This window comes from Arvicanthis niloticus, chromosome 6, assembly GCF_011762505.2.
Source record: "Arvicanthis niloticus isolate mArvNil1 chromosome 6, mArvNil1.pat.X, whole genome shotgun sequence".
Taxonomy (NCBI): domain Eukaryota; kingdom Metazoa; phylum Chordata; class Mammalia; order Rodentia; family Muridae; genus Arvicanthis; species Arvicanthis niloticus.
This window is the reverse complement of record NC_047663.1, coordinates 87,383,140-87,397,981: the sequence shown is the minus strand read 5'-3', so window position 1 is coordinate 87,397,981 and position 14,842 is coordinate 87,383,140. Positions and strand designations below refer to the sequence as shown.

General features: G+C 44.9%; 1 pseudogene; it reads left to right on the top strand.

The window, feature by feature from the left end:
• The first annotated feature begins 12,760 nt into the window (after window positions 1–12,760).
• On the top strand, window positions 12,761–14,223 carry LOC117710350 (alpha-1B adrenergic receptor pseudogene; annotated as a pseudogene).
• The last annotated feature ends 619 nt before the right edge of the window (window positions 14,224–14,842 follow it).

Genomic DNA, 14,842 nt, shown 5'->3' with positions numbered 1-14,842 from the left:
AGGTTAGCTGGCCAAAAGCAGCAGCTTACTGAGCTACCAGTGAGCCCCCTTTCCCCACCACCAGGACATCAAGTTCCATAGAAACATGCCCACTCACACGCTCCAGTCACAGACACAAAGTGCCCATTTTGGGCCAGCTCTGATGCAGGTCTCAAGAAACAGCCTTAAGTCAGCAAACAAGACCCCTGCCATCTTCATGCACCTGTCTGGGAAAACATACAACTAAGAAGAGGCTGAAGCATCTTATCTGAAGGCCTTGTCACCAGTTGTTTGGGAGATAAAAACTTTTCCAGTTTCTGAGAGACTCTGCCTGATATGTTTAATACCAACTCATGTGTTCCACACTGTAGCATCTGAGCCAACACTGAAGTCAGGTATATTAACAGTTCTGCAACTGTACATTGAAATATTTATCCTGCAAGGAATAAATTCAGAAATCAAAAGTCGCACATCTATGAAGGTCTGATTTTGCTACAAAAACTACAAGTAGATGGGTTGGAGAGATAGCTCAGTTGGTAAAGTGCTTGCCTTGCATGTGAGAGAATCTGAGTTCAAATCCCCAGAAGTCATGTAGAATAAAGTAGGCAGAGACAGGAGGGTCTCTAGAAGTGCACGAGCCAGGTAGCCTGGCCTGTGTGACAAAGTTCCATTCCAGTGAGAGACTCTGACTCAAAACAAAAGTGAAAAGGGACTGAGACGAAATGCCCGAGGCTGGCCTCTGACTTCCCAATACACACTGGACGAATGCACACACCCACAGGTCTCTCTCTCTCTCTCTCTCTCTCTCTCTCTCTCTCTCTCTCTCTCTCTCTCTCTCTCTCTCTCTTTCTCTCTCTCTCTCTCACACACACACGAATACACATGTATATACATCTCAAAACATAAACATTTATATTCATGTCATATTCGTATTCTTAACATCTAGTTTTCAAGGCATTTGGAATTTCTCAGCATCGTGGAGCACAACCGTAAACAAGATAATTTTAGATAGAGGTATGAGAAAGAGAGACAGCATGAGTAGGTAACACAGTCATGCACAAGGTGGAACTGGAAGCCCCATGCAGCATGCTCCCCTCATGTCACACACCCCCAGATGCCTAGACAATAATGTGTTCTCTGCCGACTTGAAATGTCGGAAAAAGAGCTGATACCACTCAGAACCTCTTTTCTAGGAGAGCATTTCCTAAGCCTCCATCAAATGCATACCTCATGACACCCTTGCATGCAGCTCTTTGCTAGTCCTCAAGATTCCCGCTTTAAAGTCTAAAGCAGAGTCAGCTAGAGCGGGGAAGAGATCTGTGGAGGGCACTGTAGAAGAGAAGACCATGCAATGACACATGTGTGCGTGTGCTGACACCATGACAGGACCCATTACTTTGTGCTCTAACCTAAAAGGCTTAATTCCCTTTTGAATTAAATCTTTTATTTTCAGTTTACAAAATTTGTTTTAAAAGGAAGCAGGACTGAAAGAAATGCCACAAATAGAAAGATGGTATCTTTGCAAAACACTTAAAAATATACAGAGCCTTGTAAAACTTCAGTCCTTTCCTGGCACTGCCTCTGTGTTATCAATGCAGACCACACTGTGAGAACTCCTGGCACAGGCCAGCAAGTGGATTGGGCCAAGGTGAGTCTAATGTCACAAAGCTCGCTGCCATCCACTCTGTGCTACTCCACACCATAAGCTGCCTCCTTTCCTCCCATCTTCCCCACATCAGCCCGGTTTGTGGGGAGACCACAGGCAGAGAAGCCCCAGGCAGACCTGATCCAAGGTACTCCACTGCCTCCAACTCTCATTTTAAGAAGGCAGTCATGCAAGGGTCTCCAGTGGCTTTCACATACAGTCAATTGGCTGCCTCCAAAACTTCCATGTCAACCACCTGACACTCTGGCACCACCACCCGGTATTCTATGAACCCAGACAGCAGGAGGGAGACCAGGAGATAGAGACAGAAAGAGAGACAAAGAGACTCCAAACAGAGCTATAAGTCTCTGCCCCACCCCACCCCTGTATTGTCAAAAACTACAAATATTGAGTTTCAAAAGGAGTGTGTGTATGGGGGGATATATAAGAGGAGGGGATGGTGGAAGAGCAGTGTGTGTCTGAAAGTAAACTGAAATACCAATAAACATCTAACTACCAGTACATTTCTCTAATTTATTTTTGCAACATAGGACATAGACTGAGAATATAGACACTAGGAGTTTATAACTTCTCACAAGATGACTTTAAAGACACTGAGATTTTTTAAATCTTATTTTAAAATACCAATCATTGGTCATTTACAAGGCACTAATCACTTTCTACAGACTTTATTTGTTTTAGCTGATGTAATCCTAGGGAGTAGTGTAAAGACCTAGGTAAGGATCATTCTGAGGATAGGCTCGGCCTACTGACTAAGAGCAATAGGGTGAATGAGTTTAGATTCTAGGGCCTGCTACAGCTAAAAACTGGTAAGAAACCAAAGAGCTGGATGAGAAAGATTCTGAGACCAAGCCTGGACTAACAGGAAAGTGCTGTGATTGATAAGCGATGCCGTGCACAGTACTAGAGGCAAAAGTGTTACTACATTTAACAAGCATTTGCCATCTTAACTGAAGAACTGATCCATCTTCCGGAACGCCTAAGGGTGCCCACACAGGCTATACCCTGCTCAGTTTTAGTGGGTGCCATTCATACAGAGCTTGACATCTATGAAACTTGCTGTGCTTGCACCTACACAGCTGTACATGGCAGTCCTGCCCCCACGATCCCTTATGAAAATTAAACCTGGTCTAGGAAATGATGAACTGGGCTGTGGAGATGATCTCTTAAAGAAGCATTTCTCAACCTGTGGGTCATGACCCCTTTAGAAGTCAACCTACATTTTCATAGGGTTACCTAAGACCATTGGAAAACACAGATATTTATATTGTGATTCTTTGTTGTTGTTTCGTTGTTGTTGTTGTTGTTGTTGTTGTTGTTGTTGTTTGAGACAGGGTTTCTCTGTGTAGCCCTGGCTGTCCTGGAACTCACTCTGTAGACCAGGCTGGCCTGGAACTCACTCTGTAGACCAGGCTGGCTTCGAACTCAGAAATCCGCCTGCCTCTGCCTCCCAAGTGCAGGACTTAAAGGTATGTGCCACCACTGCCCGACTTATTGTGATTCTTAACAGTAGCAAAAATTACAGTTATGAAGTAGCAATGAAAATTATTTTATGGTCAGGGATCACCACAACATAAAGAATTGTATTAAAGGGTCAGATTGAGAACCACTGCCTTACATGCTCCTTGCAAAGAGCCTAAAATGGAAACTGTAGGACCCTTGTCCTCACTTAATGTGGTCTCTGTCTTCTAGAAAGTTCCTTCCCCTTTATGGATCTCAATTTTATAGGCTGTGAAATTATTTAGACAACAGTGCCCTCAGAATTGCTGCCAAACATGTACGTGGTGACCTTTGATGTTTGCTTTGCCACTGCATGGTTCCTACCCCTCTGGTGCCCTCACATGTTTGCCCTCTCCACCCTCAGCATTTTAGCTTCATCCCAGTGTTGATCGTGTGACCAGCTAGATCAAGCAGTGTGTGACTCAACCACCCCTGACCACAGAGACTCTCAGAGCCAGACCCACAGCCCAATCAGGCCCAGTGAGATGCACAAGCCTGAGGATTTTCTTAATGCTTAGAACAGGGTTTAATAGCTCCCACTGGCTGGAGATCTGGGGGGATATAGCCCTCAAGAAGTGTGAACAATGCTTCAGGTGACAATGAACAAAAAGTCTGAAAATAGGACCTGAAAAGAGTCATGGTCCACAAATAGTGAAAACATATCCTGGCCACGTGGTGTGAGCTATGTGTGCCCAGCTTCATGTGCACCAGGCAGGCTCTAACATAAGGGAATTCCATCCTTTGCTTCCTCAGTTTCGAGTGTTATGTATGCAGGTGTGAGCTAAAGAGTGAATTTCTAACTCTGTATGAAATGTGACCTTGCTGTCACCGACAAGAGCCACACGGAGGGAAAGTATGTGATGTGCTTGCACTGCACCACCCAGACACATCTCAGAACTTCCGTGGCGACTAATGAGTCTGGGAATGAAATGCATACTTCCCATCCACCAAGACTTTCATTTCCAAATGCCATCAAAGTTGTCACTTGGAAGGGGACCTATAAATTTAAATTTTCTCATTACACATTCCACCAGTATTCTTTTGGAAGGCCTTCAGATCTAGTCTGCAGAACCTGACAATAGGAAACTGTAGATCAAAAGCCAGGCGTGGAGATGCATGCTTATAATCCCACGGCTGGAAAGGTAATGACCAGTGGATCCCTGGGGATTCCTCAACAGCCAGTCTAGCCTAATTGCTGAGCTCCAGACAGTAGAGAAACCCCTTCTCAAAACACAAAGTGAGGAGCCATTGAGGATTAACACCCAAGGTGACCTCTGCCCTCTACTATGTGTGCACGCTAGCATTCACAGTACCCTCACAATGCCGACTCTAAACCAAAGTTACAGCCAACCCTTACGACTACCTATGAGGTGACCGGATCTAGTTACTGACACCAGGAGATGGGCAGGGAGAACAGGTCCACTTTGTCCACACAGTTGACTGGTCTGTGTGGCCACCCCTAGATCAGTCAAGCCTATCCAATTTCTCAGGCTTGTAAACAGACTCCCATGGGAATGTGGAGACTTTTGGTGGCTCCTTCCATTCTGGGATGTACAGCTTGGGACTTTTGTGGTCTTCATTCTCAATACATGAACCAGGGAACGTTTGGCTCTGTACCGTGAATACAAGAGACAGAGACAAGTTATCTATCTATGTGAGGTTTGCAGAGGGCCTTCCTGGGGTCACAGGTTCCTGTTGCTAAGCAAACCCAGATATATCATAGCCTTCAAGCTGCATGTTATACACTGCTAACTTAGAATAAACTCTCATATACTGGAAAGCATAAAATCACTTAGAACCCTAAGTTACCTCCCCAGACATGATTTCAGTTGTTATGTTCATGCACGAATCACTTAGAGGTGGTAAATACTTTCTGATAAGTGCATCATCTGATAACTTAGTTATTGTATGAGGTTGACTAACATGGACCTTTGGAATCTTGCCTGCTACCCCACATGGACTATTCAGTGTGGCTTACTGCTCTTAAGCTAAAAATACATACAGCACGTGGCTGTCCTGACTACAGCAATTTATTGTAGCAGAATGTTGTGTGTGTTTGTGTGTGTGTGTGTGTGTGTGTGTGTGTGTGTGTGTGTGTGTGTGTGTGAATACACAGAAGACAGTTCTAAAACAACATGCTAGACGATAGAGACTTTTCAGTTCTCTGGCAACCCTATGGGGTCAATCTGCCATCGACTACTCTTTACAGATTACTTCTTTTTCCTTTCTCTATGCAAGGTGAATTAAAAACCCAGACATCTCTGGTATGTGGTTTGTATCTACTTTACTGTTTTTATGTAGCTATGGATATTTTTCACATTTTTGTTTGGGTCTTTGTTCTCTTTTTCATGATTGATCTCTAAGGATTTTTCTAATATCAAATAATATGAGCCATGCTGCCCGAGACACACTTTAATATAACCTTTGTGCTTTAACTTAGTAATGTGGGAGTTTTAAAGTATAAGACTTATACTTTTAGGATTTATTTTGTGTTTATGTTTGAGTGTTTACATGCATGTCTGTGCACTACCTTTATGCAGTGTCCTCAAAGGACAGAAGAGGGCGCCAGATGGCTTGTAACTGGAATTACAGACTGTTTTGAATCATTATGTGGGTGCTAGGAACTGGAGCCAGGTCCCCAAATCCCCTGCAAAAGGAGCCAGTTCTCTTAACTGCTCCCAATATATTTTTATTAATAATTTTACAGCTATTCATTGTTGATGCCATGGTTTTTTAAAAGGGATTTTCTGAATTTTAAAAATATTTACCCAGGGGTGGCACAGTGGCTAAAGCGGCCGCCTGAAGAGGGCGCAAGAGGGCGCGGGCCCTCTGCGCTCTTTCTCTCTCTCTCTCTCTCTCTCTCTCTCTCTCTCTCTCTCTCTCTCTGCCTGTTGGAATCCTGCTCCATCCCGCGAGTCTCCGCTCGAGTCTCATGGGAAAAAAATATTTACCCATACTTATTACTTTTATGATTTGTTTATATTTAAATCTCTAATTTATATGATATATATGTATGTTATGTGTAGCCGTATATGATGTATATGTGTATACATATGCTGTATATGCATGTGTATGTATGTATGTGTATATGTATGTGTAGTATGTGTGCATGTGTATATGTCTGTATGTGTGTATGTATGTGTGTATATATATGTGTATATATTTGTACACGTGTATGTATGCATATGTATGTGTATATATGTGTATGTAAACACATATGAGAAATAATACCAGGATCATACACATGTTAATTAAGCTCTATGACTAAGCAACACACACAGCCTGGGCTTCATAGTTTGTGCAGGGTAGGAAGCAAGTAGGGCCTTGACTTTAGCCTCTTCAAGTATCCAAAATCAGTATCATTGTAACAAATAGATGTTACTTGTATACATATGCTACATCTCACCAACAACCAGCCACTTAGATAGATCATCCATTCCAGCCACCAAGCTAGCCCCTCAGCACTACCATCTTACTTCAGTCACATCATCAAAATTCTAATCCAGTAGGATATTTCCTCTCTAACCTTTTCCCCCAAATTTTATGTTCTCTCTTTAAGCATTTATTACAGAAGTATTTTGGAATCATTTTGCTAAGCTCCTTCCAAATTCTTCTGATATTTCCTATGGAGCTGTAATAAATGGATAAATTGAATTGTAGGCCATTGACATCTTCCCAATGCCTCCATAATGTGTCTTTTCATTTGCTCAAGCCTTCTTTTATGCCTCTTAGTAAAGTTTTATCATATAGGTCCTTTATGTCCCTTATTAAAATTATTTCTGTATAATATATGACTACTATTATATTCTGTTTTGTAGCAAATTCATGTTGGTATGTAGCAAGCCATTGGTGTATACTACTGTATACATGCCTAGTTGAGCAAAGGCCATGGAGATGGTGGAGCTAGATCAGATGATCCCAAAGCACAGAGAAAAAGATGGGGTAGAGAAGAGGAAGCAGAGGATGGAGGAGAGGAGGATGAAGAGATCACTTCTCCTGTCTTTTCCCTGCCATAACCCCACTGGAAACCCACTGAAGCTGGTGAGTGGGAAGCAGCAGAGTTATAGAAAGCCTCAGACATATGCAAGGGAGGCCACGGGACAGACCTTGGACAGATCCAAAGTCCAACTCATGTTGTCTCCATAAAGACTCCTGATTCCTCTAAAGATCATACCTGCTCTCAAAACCAGAGCTGTCTCCTCTGGGACAGCTACCACACTGTGCACTGATTTAAGAACACCAACAGGTGCATAATGGAATGGCTGAAGCAAGCTTATCACTTCCAAGGGGAAACTTGCTTCTGAGTATATTGGTATGATTATTAGATAGAGACAGAAATGCAGAAATTATTTACTGTGTAAAACTGTGTGTCATTTCAAGAGTCTCCCAAGGACTGGAAACCTCAGAGGGCTTATTCTGGAAAAGCCCAATGAATTTGACCTCCCTCTCCTTTCTGCCTTAGAGTCACAAGGGTCACATTCCTCAGAGGATAAAGGCTGGGGAGAGGGATTCTCAGCCAGAGCACCTCCTTACTACACTCATCCTAGGCAGCCAGACAAACTACATCCCCCAGCAGGATCAATACTGTTTCCAAAGTCTTTCTGAACACCACAGTAAACTGATAAATCTTCTAAGATGTAGTTTCAATACTATATGACACAGTTAGCTACATCACATTGAGGAAGACCCCCGCCTACCCCCTGCCAAAGCTTTCTGAAAGGTTTCATGGGAATTTCAAAATTGTCTCAACTCTCCTCAGCACCAGAAGTAAATACTCAAAGAGTATGTGTGGTAACAGATAACTCAGTTTTATAGTAAATAAAATGATTCAAAGATGATACATAGATGACCAATGATTAAAAGATTCTCACTATCACTAATCATCAGGAAAGCCATGAGATATCAGGTCACACCCATTGGAGAGGCACCATGATGATTAAAAAGTAAAAATTGTTTAAATGCTGCAGAATTGATAAAGTGCTTGACACACAAGTGGATCTGAGTTCAATCTCCAAAACCTATATTTAAAAACTTCTGGGTACTGGAGTTAGTGAGATGGCTCAGTGTTTAAGGGTACTTGCTGCTCTTGCAGAGAACCTAGGTTCAGCCCCCACATGCTGGCTCACAGCCATCTGTAACTCAGTTCCACCGGTCTAATGCCCTCTTCTGGCCTTTATGGGCACTGCACACATGGGATGCACAAACACACATTCAAGTAAAAACACCTCTATCCATAAAATAAAATGAAAATGGATAAATCTGTTTTTAGTCCAGGTATGGTGGCACACACGATCTCAGCACTGTGAAAGTAGAGAAAGACAAAAATCTCTGGGGCTCACTGGCCAGACATTCTAGCTAAGTCAGTGAGTCCTAGAACAGTTAGAGACAGACCATGTCGTCAACAGCATCCTGAGAAACAAGGCTGACATCTGGCCTCCACTCACATACACATACATGTGTGAATTCACATACACACACAAGAATAAGTAAATAAATATTTAAACCCACAGGGGGGATAAAACAGAAAATAACAAGTGTTGGTGACAATGCGGGAAGACAGGAATTTCTCTTCATTGTCAGTGGGGTTGTAACAAGGACACCACTGCTACATTACAGGCGTTTCCACTAGACTCCTCCCAGGGACCCAGCAACAGCTTACATCATCACCTGTCGCCATTACCTGCCACTACCAGGTACAGGTGCCCTGGCATATTAAAAAAAACTCCTTGATACCTAGTTCTCTCTCTGAGATAATGAGTAAGTGAGTGAGTGAGTGAGTGAGTGAGTGAGTGACCTGTGAGCTACATAAAGGTGGGGTGTGTGGCAAGAATAAAGAGCACCAAGTGGGCAAGGCCATCTATCATGGACCCCCCAGAGACAAGAGTACTAGGACTGTCAATCAGATCATCTAGGTTTAAGATCTTGGTCCTTCAAAAGCCTTGTGTCACAGACCCTCAGCAAAGTCATCTGTACTTTCGGGCCTCTATTAGATCATCTGTAAAATAGGCACATTAGACTAAATGATGTCTTCCAAACATGGTTCACCCGTCTGCGGTAAAAGAACCACCTAGGCTAACTGGGCACAAACTCCTGAACCCCACAGCTCTGTACATAACACAAACTCCCGGACCCCATATTCAAGGTTCAGAATCAGAATGCCCAGAAATCTGATTTTAGGCCTTATTGTGGGTGAGTTGTGGCTGTGACGTTTCGGCTACACTGCCTTCACTCTCAAACCTTTCCAGGGACTGGATCTTCAATTCTTCTTTTAATTTTCTAGATCCCTGGGGATTGATGCCACCCCAGATTGAACACAGAGGAAATTATAAAGCCTTTCGGTGAAAACAAAGAGCCAATCTTTCATGCGCTACTGAAGATCCATCAGTGTTAAGTCAGTTCCACTTTGACAAGAGAACTCTACTCAGTCCCTGGAATTTAACTGAAAGTACATATTCACAGCATTTATTTTCTGCTTTTTGTCCCCGCCTCTTGGCTCTCTCAAGGTGTGTAATCAGGGAGTGTGCACATGGGCATCTCCTTCCTTCCTTCCATCCCTGTGTTTCTAGGAGGCGAATATTCTCCCTGACCGAAGGGTTATTATCTATGAGCCGCTTTGGCCTGGTACACAAAGAAAATTCCTGTTGACATAATTGTTCCAGTGGCCAAGAATCACAAGCCGAGGGCTTGCTGCCCTGCTTGTGGAGTTGAGCTGGGTTTCTCTTTCTCTCTGCACAGCAAGCTCCATTGGGCCAACTGCCCACCCTACTCCACTCCCTGAGACCGCCAACACCCACACTGGCATTGCCTCCAATCCTGAAATTCTTTCTGCATACAAAATGATTTCCAGAGAGCTCTGGGATCTCTGAATATTGGCCATTCAAAAAGCAAAGGCAGATTGATTATTTCTGTGTGTACCTGGTAATATTCTTGTCTTAAAATGTGAAGATCCCATGGCCTAGAATGATGGTTTCATTGATAATGTATCTACCCTGCAAAAAAAAAAAAAAAAAAAAAAAAGAGGACCTGAGTCCAGTCCCTACACCAACATAAAAATACTGGGTGTGGTGTGCTGGGTATGGTGGCATGTGCTTCTAATCAAAGTACTGCAACCTAGAAACAGAGTGATCCCTGGGACTCAGTAACCAACCAGCCTTGTCAATGAGCCCCAAATCCTGGTGAGAGAGATCTTGTCTCAAAAGAATAGGTGAATGGAAGGAGGGAGACTGTCCTTCACACACACATACACACACACACACACACACACACACACACACACACACTAAACATGTGAACATACACACTGTATACACACAATTACCTATACAAACACATGGAGGGAGGTAATCTTTGTAAAGTGTACAATGTATATATTCTAGAATTCAACAAGTTCTCAACAAATGTTATCTATTTCCTGTATTCCTGTTTCTTCAGCTACTGTTTCTTCATGGGAATTTATCTCAGAAAAAAGAAATAAACAAAAAGAAAAAATATATCAGTTATATATCAATTGGCAATCAAGAATCAGGACAGCTGAGAGACTGGCTCAGAGTGCACACTTAAAGCATTGGGGACTGAGAAATGGGTTGTGTACTTTTAAGATTATACAAAAGTATCAACAACAACTAACATTTGTTGAAAGCTCTCTAGGTTCCAGTCACAGTTCCATTTAATCCTCTCAACAACTTGATGTGGTAAATATTATTAAAACCCCCATTTTATAAACAAACAGATGGGAGGTTAAACAAATGAAGGAGCTTTTCCAGATCACAAAGCCCAGAAGAGGCAGGAGTGAGACTGTGATCTGTCCAGATGAAACCAGTCCGGTATGTTACCAGCTACTTCCTTAAGGCTAACTGGCATCTTATCCATGCTGTCACTGGAGGCTGTATCTGTGCGCTCTCTCTCTCTCTCTCTCTCTCTCTCTCTCTCTCTCTCTCTCTCTCTCTCTTTCTCTCTCTCTCTTTCTTTCTCTCTCTCTCTTTCTCTCTCTCTCTTTCTCTCTCTCTCCCTTTCTCCTTCCCTCACTCCCCCATTCCCTTGGAAAAAGGGATCAACTTTCCTTATTACCCAGGTCCCATCCTCAAAACAGAAATCAAAACGAGACTAGTTCTCTCATTGAGTCATGAGCAAAGGGCAACGTGAACTTAGCACACGGTCTAGTATCTAAGTGTTGGGAGACAGAAAATCTTGAGTTCAAAACCAACCTGAAGACCTTGTTTCAAAAAAAACCAAAAAACCAACCAAACAAAAAACTAACAAGAAAATTCTTTCCTGGTTTGACTTTTTTTTTTTTTTTTTTTTTTTTTTTTTTTTTTTGTCCTTTTAATAACTACCCACCTCAGTGTGAACACAAGGCAATACCAGAAAAGAGACAACAGACAAGAAGATCCCCCAGGCCCCTTCCCCCAGATTTGGCCATCTGTTTGCCCTCATTCTCTACTCCCAGAGAGCCAACTAGCTCCCCTCTCACCTTTCCCTTCCTCCCTTCCTCAACTATCTCTTTAGTGACACCCCCAAGCCCCTGCTTAAAATGTCAAGTTCGGACTGGAGATACTGCTCAATTGGTAGAGTCTGTGTTTGCCTAGAATGCAAAAGTCTCTGGGTCCCATCCAGGATCAAATCAACCGACAACGGTGGTACATGCCTGTCATTCCAACAATCCTGAGGTGGCCATAGGAAAATCAAGAATTAAAAGCTATCTTTATGCTATATCGTGAGCTAGAAGGTAACCTGAGCTACGTCACACTCTGTCATTTTTTAAAAATCCAATTCATATTCCTCCATACCCTGGTTGCATTTCTCTGTCCTCAATTGATCTTCTCCTTAACTCCTGTCACTAACTGTCATGCCTCCGGTTTTGCTTGTTTAGTAAGCTCCCACTTGCCGGTCAGGAGTCTGGCTGCCCCTCCAACTGTGCCTAAAACAGAACCACTGTCTGGAGGTGGACACTGACAACCCATTGAAAGAATGTGTGTAGGAATAAATGAACAAATGAATAAACGTGCAAACAGACGTTTCTAGGTTTTACCAAGGCCAAAGAGGCTGCATGGAGGAACTAAAGTATATGCCTGGTCTCAGATGGGACTCAAGTCTCTGCCACCTGCCTAACTCAGGGATTTTCTTCTTTTTTGTAGAAGCCAGTTTTGTAGAAGTTTCACATCCTTCTGAACCCATGGCTTGACTTCAGGAGCCCCCATTAGAGGTAAGCATCCCCACAATACCTCTTAACTGAAGAGGAGGGAACAGGAGGGAAAATAATCCCAGCGGGCCCCCTGGGGTGTATGAACTAGGATGCCCACACCAGACTCCCCTGCTCAGCTGCTGCCCTCCTTGGCTGGACCCGCATTGCCCCCTAGTTCAGTGCCCCCAGGGCTTCTTTGCCTGATGTAACCATCGTGCAGTCAGCCCAGAGGCGGCTCATTGAAAGCAGACCCTCCTCGCAATCCATCGATCTCTGGGCGGAGAAGGCACCGCGGGCCGCGGACCCGCCGCGGGCTGGGCACAGCCGGGCACCCCGGCCCCGCGCCCGCTCCTCCCCGCGCTCCCGCGCCGGCCTGGTCAGGCGCGCCTGACATGGACCCTTAAACTTGGAGCTGCCTCCTCATCCCCTCTCTCCTCCTCCTCCTCCCTCTGACCGGCGAGCGAGCCGCTGGGTGCAGGCAGGCGACTTGCTGCCAGGCTAGGCTGCCCGGGGGGAGATGACTTCTCCCCAGGAGGACGCCTCTGGAAAGAAGACCACAGAGGGAGCAAAGTTTCAGGGCAGCTGTGGAGCCTTGGTCGCAGACCTTCTGAGCCCAATCTCCTCCCTGGCTATGGAGGACGGACTTTAAAATGAATACCGATTTGGACACCGGCCACAACACATCAGCACCTGCCCACTGGGGAGAGTTGAAAGATGCCAACTTCACTGGCCCCAACCAGACCTCGAGCAACTCCACACTGCCCCAGCTGGACGTTACCAGGGCCATCTCTGTGGGCCTGGTGCTGGGCGCCTTCATCCTCTTTGCCATCGTGGGCAACATCCTGGTCATCCTGTCGGTGGCCTGCAACCGGCACCTGCGGACGCCCACCAACTACTTCATTGTCAACCTGGCCATTGCTGACCTGCTGTTGAGTTTCACAGTCCTGCCCTCTTCCGCTACCCTGGAAGTACTCGGCTACTGGGTGCTGGGGCGCATCTTCTGTGACATCTGGGCAGCGGTAGATGTCCTGTGCTGCACGGCCTCCATCCTGAGCCTATGTGCCATCTCCATAGATCGCTACATTGGGATGCGATACTCTCTGCAGTATCCCACGCTGGTCACCCGCAGGAAGGCCATCTTGGCTCTCTGGCGCTTCTCAGCTTCTCAGTGCGTGGGTCTTGTCCACGGTCGTCTCCATCGGACCTCTCCTTGGATGGAAAGAAGCTGCACCCAATGATGACAAAGAAGGCAGGGTCACAGAAGAACCCTTCTACACCCTCTTTTCCTCCCTGGGCTCCTTCTACATCCTCTCCCGGTCATCTTGGTCATGTACTGCCGGGTCTACATCGTGGCCAAGAGGACCACCAAGAATCTGGAGGCGGGAGTCATGAAGGAAATGTCCAACTCCAAGGAGCTGACCCTGAGGATCCACTCCAAGAACTTTCCTGAGGACGCCCTCAGCAGTACCAAGGCCAAGGGCCACAACCCCAGGAGTTCCATAGCTGTCAAACTTTTTAAGTTCTCCAGGGAAAAGAAAGCAGGCAAAACCTTGGGCATTGTAGTCGGAATGTTCATCTTATGTTGGCTCCCCTTCTTCATCGCTCTCCCACTCGGTAAGTTGGGGACTGGCAGAGGGGAGATAGACCTTTTCCTACCTTGTTTTTCCTGATAATCTCACCCTAAAGATTTTGTGTGGGTTTGGTTATTTTTATGCCATCAGTGTGTGTTTGGAGGTTGGATAATGCTATTTGTTCTGCAAGGGCTTTGCAGATTGGGGAACTGGCGAAGAACCAACTCAGGTGTTGGTGAAGAAAAAAAAAAGCTAAGATACTAGGCACTTGAAATAGAAGCACAGGAGGAGAATCTGGGATGTGGAATGACTCAGTCACTGGCCTCAGTTTAATAACTAAAAAGGACACTGGGCTCCAACTTCGGTAGTAACGATGTATCTGAGAAGGCAGTGTCACTAATGCAGCATACCAAATAGTTTGTAGTTACTGCAGACGCGGCATTGGGGAAGCAGGGAGGTGGCTCCTACAGAGAGAGGCAGTGTTCATTCAATATTTGCAGGGACCACGTTTCTCAGCCTTGCAGAGGCTGCGGTCTCCCCCTCCTCCTTCCCTGCTGGCTCTCCCCTTTCTGCACTGTCATTCTTACGAGATAATAGGAGCATCTTACAGCCACACAGCTTCCAAGGGCCTTTAAGTTTCTGAAGCTTGGGATTTCAAAGAGAAACATTCTTCAGTTTTCACCCCCAAAATGCTCCCAACTCTGACAATTTAGGAAATGTTCAGAATTTAATTATAGCTGACCCTCACCTTCAGCGATAAGACACCAAACCCAGGCAAGATGGAACTCTATGCCTCCCCTCTCCCCCCCCCACACACAAATGTGTCTATCTTATTTGGCTTGGTGGTCCTGATAAGTGAATTGTTCAAACGGCTGCCTGATTCCTACTGGGGCGGGGGCGGAGGGACGGGGGACAAGGTCTGGCTAAATGGTAAACAGAGAGGAA